We start from the raw sequence: 15,693 nt of genomic DNA, 5'->3' as shown, positions 1-15,693 counted from the left end.
ATGCATATGAACAGGATGCATAAAGAACACGGCAGTTTCACGCATAAAAAAGTACGCCCTCTGTTGGCGAGATGGAGTTAGTGGTAATACCACGTGACAACCTAGCGCGATGTAAATAAACATTACGCGCAGCGATCCCTTTGTTTCGTTGGTGGATTTAAATACCCCGCGAAAGATATAAAGATTGATTGGTTTATTAAAATGAATATGCAACAGATTACCAAATAAGGCTCTACAAACATCAATGAAGCTATGTACGGTCGACAGTTGCCATATAGCGTGCACAAATTCTGATAATGTGTGTTTTTTATGCAGCGTGTGACTTGTGACCTGGTACGATTAAGCGTTTTCGTGCCGTCATTTCCACTTCGAGAAAACATCATTTTTAAAGTAAAATGCAGTTTTGTGACGCATACTTGGTCAATCTATCAATAAATGGGTTATCTAGGTTGACATTGATATGGACGAAAGGTTTGGGTTGACATGCTTTCGTGAGATTTTAGCCAATACTGAGGGTGAATAAAACAGGAATTCGTCAAGTCGCGACGTACGAAGTGTACATGCAGTGTCATGGCGTGACGAGTGGGGACCTTCGTGGCCATGTTTTGGCATGATTTCGGAGATTCAGATGGAAATCTCAAAGGTAAGCCTACAGATCATGTATTTACTCTGCTCAGAAGATGTAGTTTTTGTAGTTTCTCCTTGTTTCTAGCCTGCGACACAAGGATTTTGTGTACGTACGCCGCGCCATGACAGGAAGTCATTACAGTAATGTCGTACATGAAACAGTCGTAGCGTAGGCGCCTTGAGCTATCCCACAGCACGCACTTTTGGACGACGCAACGACTCGTGTATGTAGAAGACTTTCATCTAAGAAATATTTTTTTCGTATTGCTACAAACATAAGGTCTATAGCTGTCCCTAGGCGTACCTCACGATACGTCAGACGATCAGACGATCCTCGTAGAGAAAGGGGGTTTAAACCGTTCGGAAAGTGCCTTTAAATGAGCTTGACGACCAGTTATAAAGATCCAATCATTGCCAAGCTCGGCACGAGGGGATACAAATGTTTACAGACACAAAGATGGCAACAAGTAAAACGACAGACGAACGAAAATCTTTTTTGCCTGGAATTGAATTATTTATTTTAGTTGAAGGTATAATATTATTATCGGAGCTATGAGTATAACTTCCATTAGAAGAATACGCTCTTTTTTTTTTCCTTTTTTTTTTATAAATTTATTTATTATTTTTTTAAAGGAAATTGGGGAAGACTAATCAGCATGGCTAGTAGGATATTTTTTAGAAGGACATCTCAAAGGTAAGCCTACAGATTATGTATTTACTCTGCTCAGAAGATGTAGTTTTTGTAGTTTCTCCTTGTTTTTAGCCTGCGACACAAGGATTTTGTGTACGTACGCCGCGCCATGACAGGAAGTCATTACAGTAATGTCGTACATGAAACAGTCGTTGCGTAGGCGCCTTGAGCTATCCCACAGCACGCACTTTTGGACGACGCAACGACTCGTGTATGTACAAGACTTTCATCTAAGAAATATTTCTGCCCAGTGTGCCTTGCTAGTTGCAATTACGTATTCGTAATAAATAATCATAATGCATTCCTTAATCCTAACAGTCCTGAATCCTCCAATTTCAATATGATTTTTACATTTCATGTATAGTCAGCGTGGTCAGGATTTGCTGGCATGCATCATGCAGGAACATGATGATGGAGGAATGGAGGTCATTCTTTGCAGGCAGGAGCCTGACATTGCTCATTTGATTAATGTTCTTGAAAACTTCTCAAGGAAACTGTGTACTGTATGTTCTAAATGCGTAAACAAAGGATTTGACATGTAGGCCCTACATGTAGGTTACATTGCCAGGGCCGTCATTGGGCTTTTCTTTTTCGCCCTCAGTCATATAATTGTAGAGTAGTTTTTCCATTAATTTCAAATTTGACCTGGGACTAAAATGACTTGAGACTTAGTTGACATTGGACCGACTTTATACATTTGTACCTGGGACCAAGTTGACCTGGAACTGAGTTGGCCATGCTGTCTCAGACGGTCAGACCCCGTCAGTTAGGGACCGAGTCGGTAACAGTCTTGTGGTTGTTGGGTACCGAGTTTACTCCAAACCCATGTAATGCATGCTCTTGTTCTTGTTGTGTACAAACACAAAAATTAACGTAACTGTACAAGAACTTGAATGTGTACTTGAATTTGCCATCTAGACCTATTGGTTGTCTCTCGGACGCTGTGGAGGAGGTTGGCCTACATTTCTTCTTTTGCGGAGTGTACGGCATTCCACCATGACACGCAGATGACGTACCCTGCCATGACAAAGGATACCTTCAGAAAATTTGACAACTTTCATCGGTGAGCATCTTGATATTATTTTACTTAGAAATTGATCATGGCATGTATGTACATGCATGTACATACATCATGTACATGTACAAGTACATGTTTACATGTATGTCTGTGCCTATAGAAAAAGATAAAATATGAAACTTTCTTATCTTCTATGGTTTTTAACACTCATATTCAATGCAAGAAAAATCCCAGCAAAGTTGTTTAAGATAAGGCACAGACAAAATCTTGAAAATAACCTGGCAATATTTTTCAACAGAGACTTTTGAGACGCTTCCTTTTACCTGTCCTTTTCATTTTTTTTACATCCCATTTAACCTAATGTGCACATGTTCAAATTGACGTCAACACCAGAAAAGGACTGGTGTATTTGCTGCCACCATGCATCTCAAAGTATCCCATTAACTTTGTTCCATTTGTTATATTCTTGTTGTGCTTTCAGGTTTTGAAGAGTTTCTTCCTATTTCTGGATTGAAGATGGCAACGACATGCATGGCCGCGTATAATGGACGAGCTTTGGATTCCTCCACATCTGATCTGTACTACCCACCCATTGCGATTGAACTCCGTATCAGTTCCTGACCATGCCATGACATGTCCATGTTCATTCAAACAGCCCAACCCCCACTCTGAACCTTTCTAAATAGTCCATGGTGTGGAGTACATGTACATGTATGTTTAGTGTGATCTGAATTGGGAGTGGTAGGTGTAGTCTGTTCGCTGCCTCCCTGTCCCAGATGCTTGAATAACATAGTTGACGTAAACATTTCATATATAAATGAATATCTTACTGCCGGGGGGGGGGGGGGGGGGGGGGGGGGGGGGGGGGGGTTTTTGAGAGAATTGAGATAGTTTGGGAATTTAGGAGATAACTGACATCCCCCATAGTGCGACACTTTTAGAGCGCACCCATGCATTTTCGGTTTCACGAACTGACACTGATCTTAATTTTACCAATTAAATCGCTTTTTAATGAAAAATTTGTACATGTATAATCGCACAAGTACACGGATAGATGTATTGCCGCATCATGCTTGGGTGTCAGTTCGTGAAAACAAAAATGTACGGGGTGCGCTCTAAAAGTGCCGCACTGTGGCGGATGTCAGTTCGTAAAACCCAAAATATCCCGGTTCTGTAAACACGCGCTCGTACAGTGCACACACGGATGCGAGAGTGTCGTTCGTAGTGACGGTGACAATCTGTACCTGATTTCACGACACTTATTGTAACCTACGATGCATCGTTGTATCCCTAGGATGACGCATCCTGTGATTCATTTCACAAAATGTGCTGTAAGTGCGACACGTCGTAGTGTATTCAAAGGACAAAAGGTGGCTACATGTACATGTACATGTATTTTCATGTTATGTATTTATTCAAAGAACAGTAAATAGTCGTCGAAAAGTCAACAAAGAGTCGTCGATTGTACTTGTGAAAACTTTTCTAAAATATTTAACAAAATTGACGATGTATGATGCATTCACACTGGAAAAGAACTTCACAGTGGACTGTGTTTGCATCAAATTGTGAAGTGATGTGCTTTGTAAATCTGGTGCAGGTCCGATCCAGGTACGTGTACACGTACGTATGTGAAATTTTAATGAAGCGAAAATTTGAAACCTGAAATTGCCATCACCACCACTCATGAAATAGTGCAGTTGAACTGCAAGCTCCATTCTCCAACAAAATATTTAATAATAAATAAATATAAAAAAAGCCTTTACTGTCTTCAGGTGTGGGGGTATACTTAAATCCATTTGACCTTTCATAAAGTTGAATTTTTGAATCAATTTCTTGAATCAACTGCAACTACCCTATTTAATTTTTCAGACTTTTCATAGTTTTATCACTTGCCAAACCTGATCTCACTGGTTCAGTTCATGCCTGCATTACATGTGCACTTTATTTACTTGTAAAATATGGCTGTTGTGAAGTTTCACTTCTGTAAATGAAACTTTTTAAATGATATGGATTGGTTGTGAAATAAAGAATGCGTTTATTGCCAAACAAAAACCTATTTGTTATTGTTTTGTTTATAAAGCTATAGATCCAATTAATTGTCGGCAACTTCCCCCAGAATATTAAGAGGATAGAGTGTCTCATACTGATGGCAAATTCATGCTTGGTTTTGGATTGTGCTGCTTTAATATGCTGTACAACACTCGCTCACTCACTCACTGTACAACACTAAACATTTGTGAATTTCGGACTGTGTGTTTATTTTGTCCAAAGTGAGTGTTTTCATCTAAAGACAGATGGTTCTTTATTTCTATGTAATCTGTTTTGCATTTTATGTATTTTTAAATTTTATTCAATGTCTTGCGATTGTCCGTAAAATGCGATGGTTTTACGTACACATATGTACATGTGTACACGTTGTACGGCGCTTTTGTGTACACAACACACGCGGCGCTAGGCCAGTTGGTACCCACGCGCCAGTTTGCATGTATTAGTGGGATACTAGATCATGAACCAGCGATGCAGCAGCCCGAATTCACAGCGAAGCTTTGGAATTGTAGGCTGACTTTCAACGTCTATATTTTATTTTAAAATGTCGACCCGACCAAGAAAAAGTATGATTTGGCTATTTATTTCTTCTGAAAAACTGCGTTTCCCTTTTTCTTTAAGGGCTTTTAAAAGTCTTCGATACGCGAATAAATTCATCCCGCATTGCAAAAATGTTGGCGAAAATTCCCTTAAAACACACCTTGGCATATAAATTATACCCCTTTCTCATTTATTTCCTAAAGAAAACATCATATCCCGTCATTGCCTGTCATTTATGATAATAAAACGTATTTCTAAAGTGTCTAATTTTGACATTATTTGGGACGAAACATCGATGTATTTTTTCTGTATGTGGACAGCGCCATGTTGTGTGACGTCACCGGCATCATTGGAGTTCACAAATACAGAACTAACGCATTACAGAACCTTTGTGTGTGTGCGCGCTATGCATGTGGAACTGCCGTGGGGGCCAGATTCACAGAATTTTCCTTAATAACTCCTATGAACATCTATGGAAATTGACAGCATGCAAGGTTTGGACCCATTCATGGATTCCCAAATTGCAAACCAAGTACAAATTAGAAGCATGGGGGAGGAGCCAATTCACAGAAATTTTCAACAATGTGTCACTTGACACGCAAGAAGGTATGCGAGAAGGTTGTCATTCATTTGTGGCTTCCCAAATTGTAACAACGCATTGGGGGATTTCCAAAAATTTCCAAAACTGTGTCACATGACAAATCTTTGGAAATGATCTTCTTTTGTTTTCTTCAAATTGAGAGCATGGCAGAAAGTTGTCAACCATTCGAGGATTCCCCAATTGTAAACTAAGTACCGGTACCAATTGGAACGCATTCGGGAGGTGGCAGATTCACAGAAATTTCCAAAAATGTGTCACTTGACACATCTTTGGAAAGGATCTTATTTTCTTAAAATTCTGCAAATTGACAGCATGCCAGAAGGTTGTCAATCATTCGTGAATTAAGTACAAATTAGAACACATAGGGGAGTAGAAGGATTCACAGAAATTTCCAAAAATGTGTCACTTGACACACGTTTGGAAACCGATAGCATGCGAGAAGGTTGTCACTCATTTGTAAATCCCCCGAATGCAAACCGAGTACAAATTAGAGCACATGGGGAGATTTACAGAAATTTCCAAAAATGTGTCGCTCGACACATTTGGGGGGGGGGCAATTAGAACACATGGGGGGGGGGGGGCAGATCAACAGAAATTTCCACAAATGTGCCTCTTGACACATGTTTGGAAATTGACGTCATGCAAGGTTGTCACTCATTCGTGGATCCCCCAATTGCAAACCAATTACAAATTAGAATGCATGGGGGAAGGGCGGATTTACAGAAATTTCAAAAAATGTGTCACTTGACAAACGTTTGGAAATTGGCAGCATGGGAGAAGGTTGTCACCCATTTGTGCATTCCCCAATATGTCTTGTAAAATGACGTCATTTCCTACAGACCAGCCGCGTGCATCAACATACATACTGAGCATCCAATTGCATAAGGGCATCGGCCGCGTCGAAATTCGAAAAACATTTCAGGCAATAAGCGCACATGTTTGGAACATTTTCAACACTGCGCAATGCATGATATATTGCATAAAATACGCAGTTGCAGCTCTCCTACAGATTTGGACGTCATTGAGCAAGCCCTATTGCAAACCAAGTACAAATAGCAATGCATGGGGGGGACCAATTCACAGACATTTCCAAAAATGTGTCACTTGACACATGTTTGGAAATAGTAATAATAATAATAATAATGAACATTTATAAGGCGCCGATATCCGCCAAGCAAGACGCTCATGGCGCACAATACATACAAAACAATTACAGTATAAATTAAGTTAAATTTGAATAACAGAAATTAGTGACAGGAGTAATAAACATCAACTCATTAAACACAAAAACGTGAGGTAAACATATGAGTTTTCACAGAAGATTTAAATACAGACAATGATAATGACTGGCAAATTTCAAGGGGTAGATTGTTCCAGAGTTCGGGAGCGGTGATTGAGAAAGACCGGTTTCCCCAAGAGTGATTGGTGCAAGGAACAGTAAGCTGTAGCGCTCCAGCCGAACGAAGACTACGTGACGGCTGATATTTCGAGATAATGTCCGTTATGTAGTCCGGTGAAGTTCCTTGTAGTGACTTGAAAGCGATGTGGGGGTCAAAAGTGACACCTAGGTTGCGACACTTGGTGGAAGGATGGATGTGGCAATCTCCAATCCTAATGCTGGTGATATTGAACTTGGCGAGTTGTTGTTTTGAGCCACACAGGATAAATTCAGACTTGTTGTCATTCAATTTGAGACTGTTTGTCATCATCCATGTCTTGATCTCATCAATGAAAGCCTCAAGATTCTCCAGGGCAGACACAGCATTGGTTTGAGATGGATTGAAGGATTGATACAGCTGTATGCCATCAGCATAGCAGTGATATTGAAGGTTGTGTTTCTGGATGATCTGGCCGAGTGGTAAAATGTAGATGGTGAATAACATGGGACCGCCAACAGATCCCTGAGGAACACCACAGTCAAGGGAGGCAGGAGCAGATAATACTCCACTGATGTTAACAGACTGTTGCCGGTCTTCAAGGTATGAGTCAAACCACTGCAAGGCTGCATCGTGCACTCCCAAAGAGTGCAAGCGACTGATCAGGATGGCGTGATCTATGGTGTCAAATGCTGATGACAGATCGAGAAGCACAAACGCCATTACTTTGCCAACATCCATCTGTCGTAGGATGTGGTCGCGGACAGATGAACAAGTAATGTTTCTACATTATGTTTCTGACGATTTGCAGATTGGCGACTATCCAATAGATCATTATTCCGTAAATGCATCGACAGCCTGGAGATAGAAACATGCTCAAGTAACTTTGAGATGTACGGCAAGTTGGAAACTGGGCGGTAGTTTTGGAGTTCTTTAACAATGCTGGACACACGTGGGCAACTTTGAAAACAGAAGAAACAACACTGCATTGCAGGCTGCGGTTGATAATCGTGGTGATGGCAGGAACGATGGATTCAGAACATTGCTTAAGGAGCCAGGTTGGTATAGGGTTCAAGTCACATGATTTGGCTGGGGATTTGAAGATGACAGTGCAAACCTCATCTTGAGAGGCGGAACAGAGACTGGTCATGCAGTGTCTCATCTTGAGCAAGGGCGGAAATCGCTCCTTGAACGTGGGGGGGACAGGTTTTTTTTTCTTCCCGAAATTATATTACTCTCCAAAAGTCACAGGCTGAACGGACAACTTTCCACTCGTAATATTTCCATGGGGTATGGCAGCCATAGCGACAGACCTGAAATCAAGTCTGTAATGAGTGGTTTTACTCGCGTCCGCCGCAAGGGTGGATCCAGAACACAATTTTTTTAGGGGGGGGGCCCAACAAAAGTTTGGTCCCCCCAAAAAAGTGGGTCCAAAAAATTACGGCATGGGGTTTCGGGGCCCGCTTAAGGGCCCCGAGAATTTTTTGGATTCTAGATGCTCTGTGATGCGATCTGAGGCAATTTCTGACCACTTTTACCAATTTGTTTTGAGGAAAAGATGGGGGTGTACTCATTGCCTGCCTTTATTGCGATGTCACAAAAAACAAAAAAATTGGTTTCGTTTTTTTTTGGGGGGGGGGGGCATGGCCTCCTTGATAATGCAACAATATATTTCTAAACCTCATTGTGTGCATCGGGCATTTTGTCATTGCGGTTCTGTAACCTTAAAAATGGGCACAAACCGCGAACGAGTTCGTTTTCAGGGTGATTAGTTAAACTACAACAAACCATATGGGCCAAAAGGAGCTTATGTTTACAGTCGGCGCGCACTTCATTTTTTGAAGGGGATTTACAATTATTCGTAACAGTTTCAACTTCCATAATTACTTAAATATTACTCCTTTTATTCAAAGACAGTTGCAAAAGTACTAATATTATCTACAATGTTATACGCTTTTTTACTGTAATTTTAAAAACAGGACTGCCAAATAAAATGGAAACTTTAAAATGATCGTGTAATAATACCCCCATATTTATAATGGTGTTTCTTCGTAAGCCAGATGGGCTACTATTGGCCCTCGCTATGGAAACATCATGCATATGCATTGCAGTGGCTGCATATATGAATATTCGCTTGAGAACGTCTTAGTCAAGTCGTTAGACACAGACTGACCATGCCGCGCGTTAGTACATGACTTTTGCATGAATGGTTGTAGCGCTGACGTTGCATGAACGGCGGTGGTATGCGGATTTTGGCGCTGATCGATGACGGACATTAACCACTATAGTCTAACGACTTGTCATCAAGTCTACCATAGCGATTGCGGGCCGGAGTGGGGCCGAATTTGGTATAGGAGTAGCAAATTATATGACGTACGCAGGCAACATTGTGTATAACGTATACCGCATGAACCAACACGCACGTACAGTACATGTACGTGGGTAGGCTAGGCGTACAAGAGCCGTGGTCGAACCGACAAGAAAACCAAATTGGTTCTCAGCCACAAAGCGACGTATCAAAGAGGCTTTCCCTAAGACTCTGCCATGGTTGGTCACCCACCCATACCTACACATGAAAACATGGAGGGGACATTCGACATTGTGTCCCCCCTTACCAAATTCATGGGGGGGACGTGTCCCCCCTGTCCCCCGGGATTTCCGCCCATGATCTTGAGAGGCAGAACGGAGACTGGTCAGTGTAGTTTGTGTTGGTGGGGTGGGGGTAGAAGTATCTGTATCTGGCACAAGGGGAGGTAGTGCATCACGAATCAAAGAAATCTTGGACGTGAAAAATGGCTGAAATGGTCAGCCAGTGACTTGTCAGAATCGTACTTGTGGTAAAGAAGATTCCTTATTCCTATGGAGAAGCTTGTTGGCGACACGTAACAGTTGTTTTTGATCACCGGAACACTTGGAGACTATTTCTGAGTAATGGGTTCTTTTGGCCTTACGGATCAGCGAGATCACATGCTGGCATTGTTGGTGATGTAGTTGGCGGTCAATCTCGAGTGAGGATGCATGCCACCTGTGCTCAAGCTGTCTTCGTCTGTGCTTAGCTTGCAACACCTCATCAGTGTACCAACCGGTGTCGGGCCGAAAAGAAATGACGGAACTCGTACTCAAGCAGCGAAGTACTCGTACTCGAATAGCAGTACTCAGGGGGAAACGGTATAGCTTGACTTTATACACCATGGCCTTATTTTATCAATACTTTCAGTTTGAAATGGTTGACTGGCTTTTGGAGAAATTGAAGTTTCCTGATTTTCCTCTGTGCACGTCCAGACAAACACAACAGCTAGCCGTGATTGGGTCTGCATATCGGTCTGACCAGGCGCGGTTCTACGGGGGGGCTAGGGGGGGGGGCTTTAGCCCCCCAAAAATTTCGTCTAGCCCCCCAAAAATAAATTCCGTAAAAAAAAAAAATTGTATTAGCAAAAAGAAGGATTGTGATGTACATGTGTACATGCGAACGGTCTCCCCCTAAAGAAATAGTCGTGACAAGGGTGCATTTGTAGTTAATATCGTGTGAATGATTTTAGGATTTTATTGGCGCTCCCCACCTATTGATTTTCGGAGGCCTAAGTGTCTGGAGAAAATAACCGGTCTACATTTCAGCACGCCTCCCTGAAAAAATTCTGGATCCACCCTGCTAGCCCCCCCCAAAATATTGGTTCTAGAACCGCGCCTGGGTCTGACTGGGTCTGGGCCAATTATTACGCACAATCAACCATTTGCCATATGGCTGTATTCGGAATACAACTACTTGTACTCGTACTCGGAAGTAAAGTACTCGTACTCATACTCGGAAGAAAAAGTACTCATACTCGTAGACCTGTTCTTGTACTCGGAGGTACAAGTACTTGTACTCGGTTACTTACAGTACTGTACCGTAATTTCCTGCGGATAAGGCGCGCGGCGGATAAGGCGCAGGTCCCTAAAATCACCCAAAAAAAATTCAAACGCCAACAGATAAGGCGCACCGCCGCATAAGACGCATGTTTGACCGCACACAGAAGAACACCAGGCGTCACCCGGTGTCGGTACATCGCCACAAAGGGGCCATTGTGTTGCCTTAGAACGATCACACTATTCGGAGGATGAATTAAACCGTAACCACATTGGCTGGTCACATGTAGAGCCATGAAGCACTTTTCCCGAGACGATAAGTCCAGTGCGGACAGTGCGAGTCGGTAAAAGCGGCTCAGGAAAGCGTACATCCGGCCCGAGCGCCCTGTTAATGTCATGCTTACAGAGACCGCACGAACCTGCACGTGCAGTGGCCGAACATTTTGTAGAAACACGCTGCGGTGTATCATCAAGTCCGAGCGGTAAAATCTCGTTAAAATATATATTTCAACGGACAAATACATACACAGAGAAGAGAGATCACGTTCTGAGAATTAATTTGCGGAAATTCTCTTTCTCCACCGATGTATGTTATTTTCTACGATCCAAATTCGTCCTGATACGCTACTGTAGTCATGCACGGAACATCATGGTCCGGTACCGTACATAGGCCGTAGTCACTGGTTCCTGGCCCACATCATAGCTTCGATTCTGTAAGCATGCGATGGGAACCAACGAATACTGATGGCACTGCTGCCGCACGGAACATCGTACAGCGGCATGGCTTTGACGACTTGCATCACAAATGCGTCAGAATTATCGGCCTTTTCGTCAAGATTTAGCGTGTCAAAATGAAATAATATCGTGTAAACGATTATGTTGTGCATGCAAATGGCGTGTGTAATATTACTGTGCGTATCGGCGGCTGAAAATGTGATCGGCAATTTGTTTTCTGTGTACGGTGAGTCATTATACTGACACTGTGACAGCTCGGTTACTTCTCCCACGCGGCCAGGGTAAATATTCCCGTGTCGAAAGTCCAAGTGCGGACAGTGGTCACATTTGACCATTTCTCATTTTACCATCGTCTCGGTAAAACCTTCCAAAAAAAAAGTCCAGTGCGGACACGGCTAAAGTCTAAAGCAGACTTCGATATCCTGTACAATAAACACCCTCAACGTTTACACAATAGAACTTGAGTGAATGCGATTTCCAAACGTTTAAGTAATTCTGATTGCAGCATTTTCGGAATGAAAAAACGGCCACAAAGAAAAACGTTTGTATGACGGCATTGTTGGAACGAAAGCACGATCACTAAGGGGGATCAACGCATTGCGGCATTGTTGGAATGAAACCACGATCATGGGGGATCAACACATCGCGGCATTGTTGGAATGAAAATACGGTCACAATGTCTGGAGAGTTGAGCCTTGGTTGACCGCATTATTGATTGCGGCATTGAAGAATTCTTCACACAAAGACCGTCACTTTGAACTCAAGCGACACCAGATAAGGCGCACCTGTAGATAAGGCGCAGCGATGTTTTTGTGGTCTAGAAAGTCAGATAAGACGCGTCTTATCCGCAGGAAATTACAGTAAGTACTCAGGGATGTGATAAAAAAAAATCTGAAAATGTTATACATGAGTACAAAATCCGTTGAGCACGAAGCCATTATGGCGTGGGGTCCGGGGCCCGCTTAAGGGCCCCGAAAAATTTTGGATTTTAGATGCTCTGTGGTGCAATCTAAGCCTTTCTGGGCCATCATTTGAGCCAAAATATTTTGCCAATTTTGTTATTTCTTTTTTCACTTTTGTTGCATTTTGTTTCAGTTCATCACCATCATCATTGATTTGTCACTTATTTGTAATTATAAATACTCCATGGTGATTAAAAATAACCATTGTAAAAGCATGAAGAAATAAATAAAACAAGATTATTCTACACAAATATTTGTTTTGCTTCATCCACACCTGAATGGAACATACCATCTTTGGAAGCACCAGACTAATCAGTCTCGATGATGATGTGCTTCGGGTGTTTCACATGGGATACGAGCAATTTCTTTCCACTCGACGCGTAATTGATAGTGTCGTTGCAAACATTGCAAAAAACCTTGCCAGCGGTTGCTATTTTATCGAAACACTCTTGAAATTCATGCTGATGCCCGTCAATAATAACGGAGTCCCGAAACCATTCCCACCAGAACTTATTTTTCACTTCTTTATCAAGCACTTGCACTGATTTATCTCCGTGCGACAATATCAACTTTTTGGGCGCAGCCATGTTGGAAGCATCCGTACACACCGCGTACACAAACACTCGACGCACATGAAACAACGTGCATAATCCACACGATTGCACTGTACTGTATGCTGTTGTGAACGCTGAGCAATATTAGTCTGTACACCTGACCAGCGCAACACGTGCATCTTGGGTACCGACACAGGAACTAGACCTAAATAATCACAACCTCGGACCCGAGCGAAAAATCACATGATCGCGCTAACGGCAACGCATTGTCTACAACCTCGTTCTCGCATTGGTTATTCAATATGTGCGTGCGTATTGATTAACTAAGTAATGTAAATTTGGATATTTCGGCAAGCAAAACTCATTATGAATAATTAATTAGCACATTCTACCCCCCTATTTTCTCAACGGATTCACACGATTCACGTTGGTGGACTTTTGAACCCTCAAAAACTGGATTTCCGGAAAAAAAACGTAGAAATCACATCCCTGAGTACTCGGCAGTACTCGGTACTCAGAAAAAAGTACTCGACTACAACACTGGCAACACTGCATCGGGCTGACAGATGGTTGCCTTCAATCTCAGCGCACCAGAGATTCAAATCAATGCTGTGGAGGATGCGATGGATAACCATGTCCCACAGATACCAATGATATCAAGATGATTTTCAGAAACAAAATCAAGAAGTTCTGTTGTCTTGTTCCGAATTGACCGGGCATTAATCATGCAGAAGGTAGTGTCTAGCTTGAGTTTATGAGGGTTTAGATCTCACAGACAGGTCGCACTAAAAAGAGTCAACACAGCGTCAACACAGCGTCAACACATGACAGAAGCGTCAACACACTGTCAACACTTCCAAAACACATTCTGAATTGACCAAAAAAGGTATAGAATGGCAAAGCATAGAATAAAAGAGAATTTCCATTGGATTGAGTTTCCATTAGTTGTTAAAAATATATTATTTTCACGCGAAAAAATGACCTTTAACTTGCGCGGTCGTTGTCCGCCATCTTGACTTTGCACAAAGCTTTGATTATACCATTTCAAGTAGGGGTGTGTAGGTTATGACATTACAACAGAGGGCGCCTTGATGCAGAAGGATGCATTCTGATCTGTGAGAGACTGAGGGACTGAGGTTTATTGAACGACACTCTCACCCTTTAGCATAATGGAATGGTTTGTGCTGCCACTGAGGCAACATGGCAGCCGATCTCGGAGCGGCACGGAGAGCCAATTTTCTTGAACTGAAAATTGCAATTTTCAGACGTTTAACCTATTGATTTTAAGCCAAAATCTTGTTTCTGTCCCTACTGTATGGGTTACGTGTACATACTGCTTTTGTCACTTTTAATGCATTTTGGATGTGTTGACGCTGTGTTGACGCTATGTTGACGCTTTAGTATGACAGTCACAGACTGATGTGGATAAACCAAGTTTTGTGTGCATTTACATACCGGGCTGGTGAATTTTGATTGAAGTAATCAGGGTGATGGGGTCCGTCTTGACTTCATGTGCGATTTCCAATTACAATGGGCATGTCAAAGTTGATCCCAGCCTTGCATCCACAACGAGTGCGCCAAAAACAACAGGTGCCAGTGATCAGTCCAGAAGATTTGGATGGTGGATGGATTGGACATGTTCTGGGTCCAATATCACTGCAGATTTCAGCAGCAAGAGGACATGGACGGCAAAGATCGGGTCCATTATTGAAGGAGGCCCAACGGTGTATTGGCGAATATCTGACTCGCTGGAATGAAGCAGGACTCGCTCCATTGAGGAGTCCATTGGCAGATGCAGTGGCATTGTTGAATTTAGTGGGAGACAACATTGGTTCATTAGCATATCAAGTGCTGCACTGGTGCTGGAGGAACATCCAATTGTTACCAGCAGAAGGTGTGATCTACTAGTCACAAAAGATGCCTGACGTCTTGGTGCGCAGAAAAACTGCTAAAGCCCCAAATGCACAGGAAAGGAAGGAAAAACTCCCTTAAAATGCTCCCAAACCAGATGATGTTACATATATTCTGGCTCACCATGTTGATCAGTATGCGCTAAAGTTCAACGTGACATGAAGACATGACTGGAAACACCGCTAAGAAAGAGGAAATCAGTACATTGGTGGAGAGCATGATGAGGAGCCACCAGTTAGTAGCGCTGCACTCTATAACATTACTCATGTCAATACAACAATCAATAGCCACACAGCAGCCACAGCTGTTTGACAATGCCTGCCACTTGCAGACAATGCTTTATCAGGTCAATAAAACAATCAACAGCCACACAGTAGCCACAGCTGTTGGACAATGCCAGCCACTTGCAGACAATACTTTATCTGGTCAATGCAACAATCAACAGCCACACAGTAGCCACAGCTGTTGGACAATGCCTGCCACTTGCAGACAATACTTTATCAGGTCAATACAACAATCAACAGCCACACAGTAGCAACAGCTGTTTGACAATACCAGCCACTTACAGACAATACTTTATCTGGTCAATACAACAATCAACAGCCATGCAGTAGTCACAGCTGTTTGACAATGCCTGCCACTTACAGACAATACTTTATCAGGTCAATACAACAATCAACAGCCACACAGTAGCCACAGCTGTTTGCCAATGCCTGCCACTTGTAGACAACACTTTATCAGGTCAAAACAACAATCAACAGGCACACAGTAGCCACAGCTGTTTGC

The 15,693-nt window shown here is 42.5% G+C and overlaps 1 long non-coding RNA gene across 1 annotated transcript; it reads left to right on the top strand.

Moving 5' to 3' along the window:
• Positions 1 to 489: 489 nt before the first annotated feature.
• LOC119732870 lies at positions 490 to 3,178 on the top strand. The gene is made up of 3 exons (XR_005271614.1): positions 490 to 643; positions 2,237 to 2,381; positions 2,818 to 3,178. It is a non-coding gene; the product is annotated as an uncharacterized LOC119732870 (long non-coding RNA).
• The last annotated feature ends 12,515 nt before the right edge of the window (positions 3,179 to 15,693 follow it).

This window comes from Patiria miniata, unplaced genomic scaffold, assembly GCF_015706575.1.
Source record: "Patiria miniata isolate m_02_andy unplaced genomic scaffold, ASM1570657v1 HiC_scaffold_25, whole genome shotgun sequence".
In the NCBI taxonomy this organism is placed as follows: domain Eukaryota; kingdom Metazoa; phylum Echinodermata; class Asteroidea; order Valvatida; family Asterinidae; genus Patiria; species Patiria miniata.
This window is presented reverse-complemented; position numbering and strand designations above follow the sequence as displayed.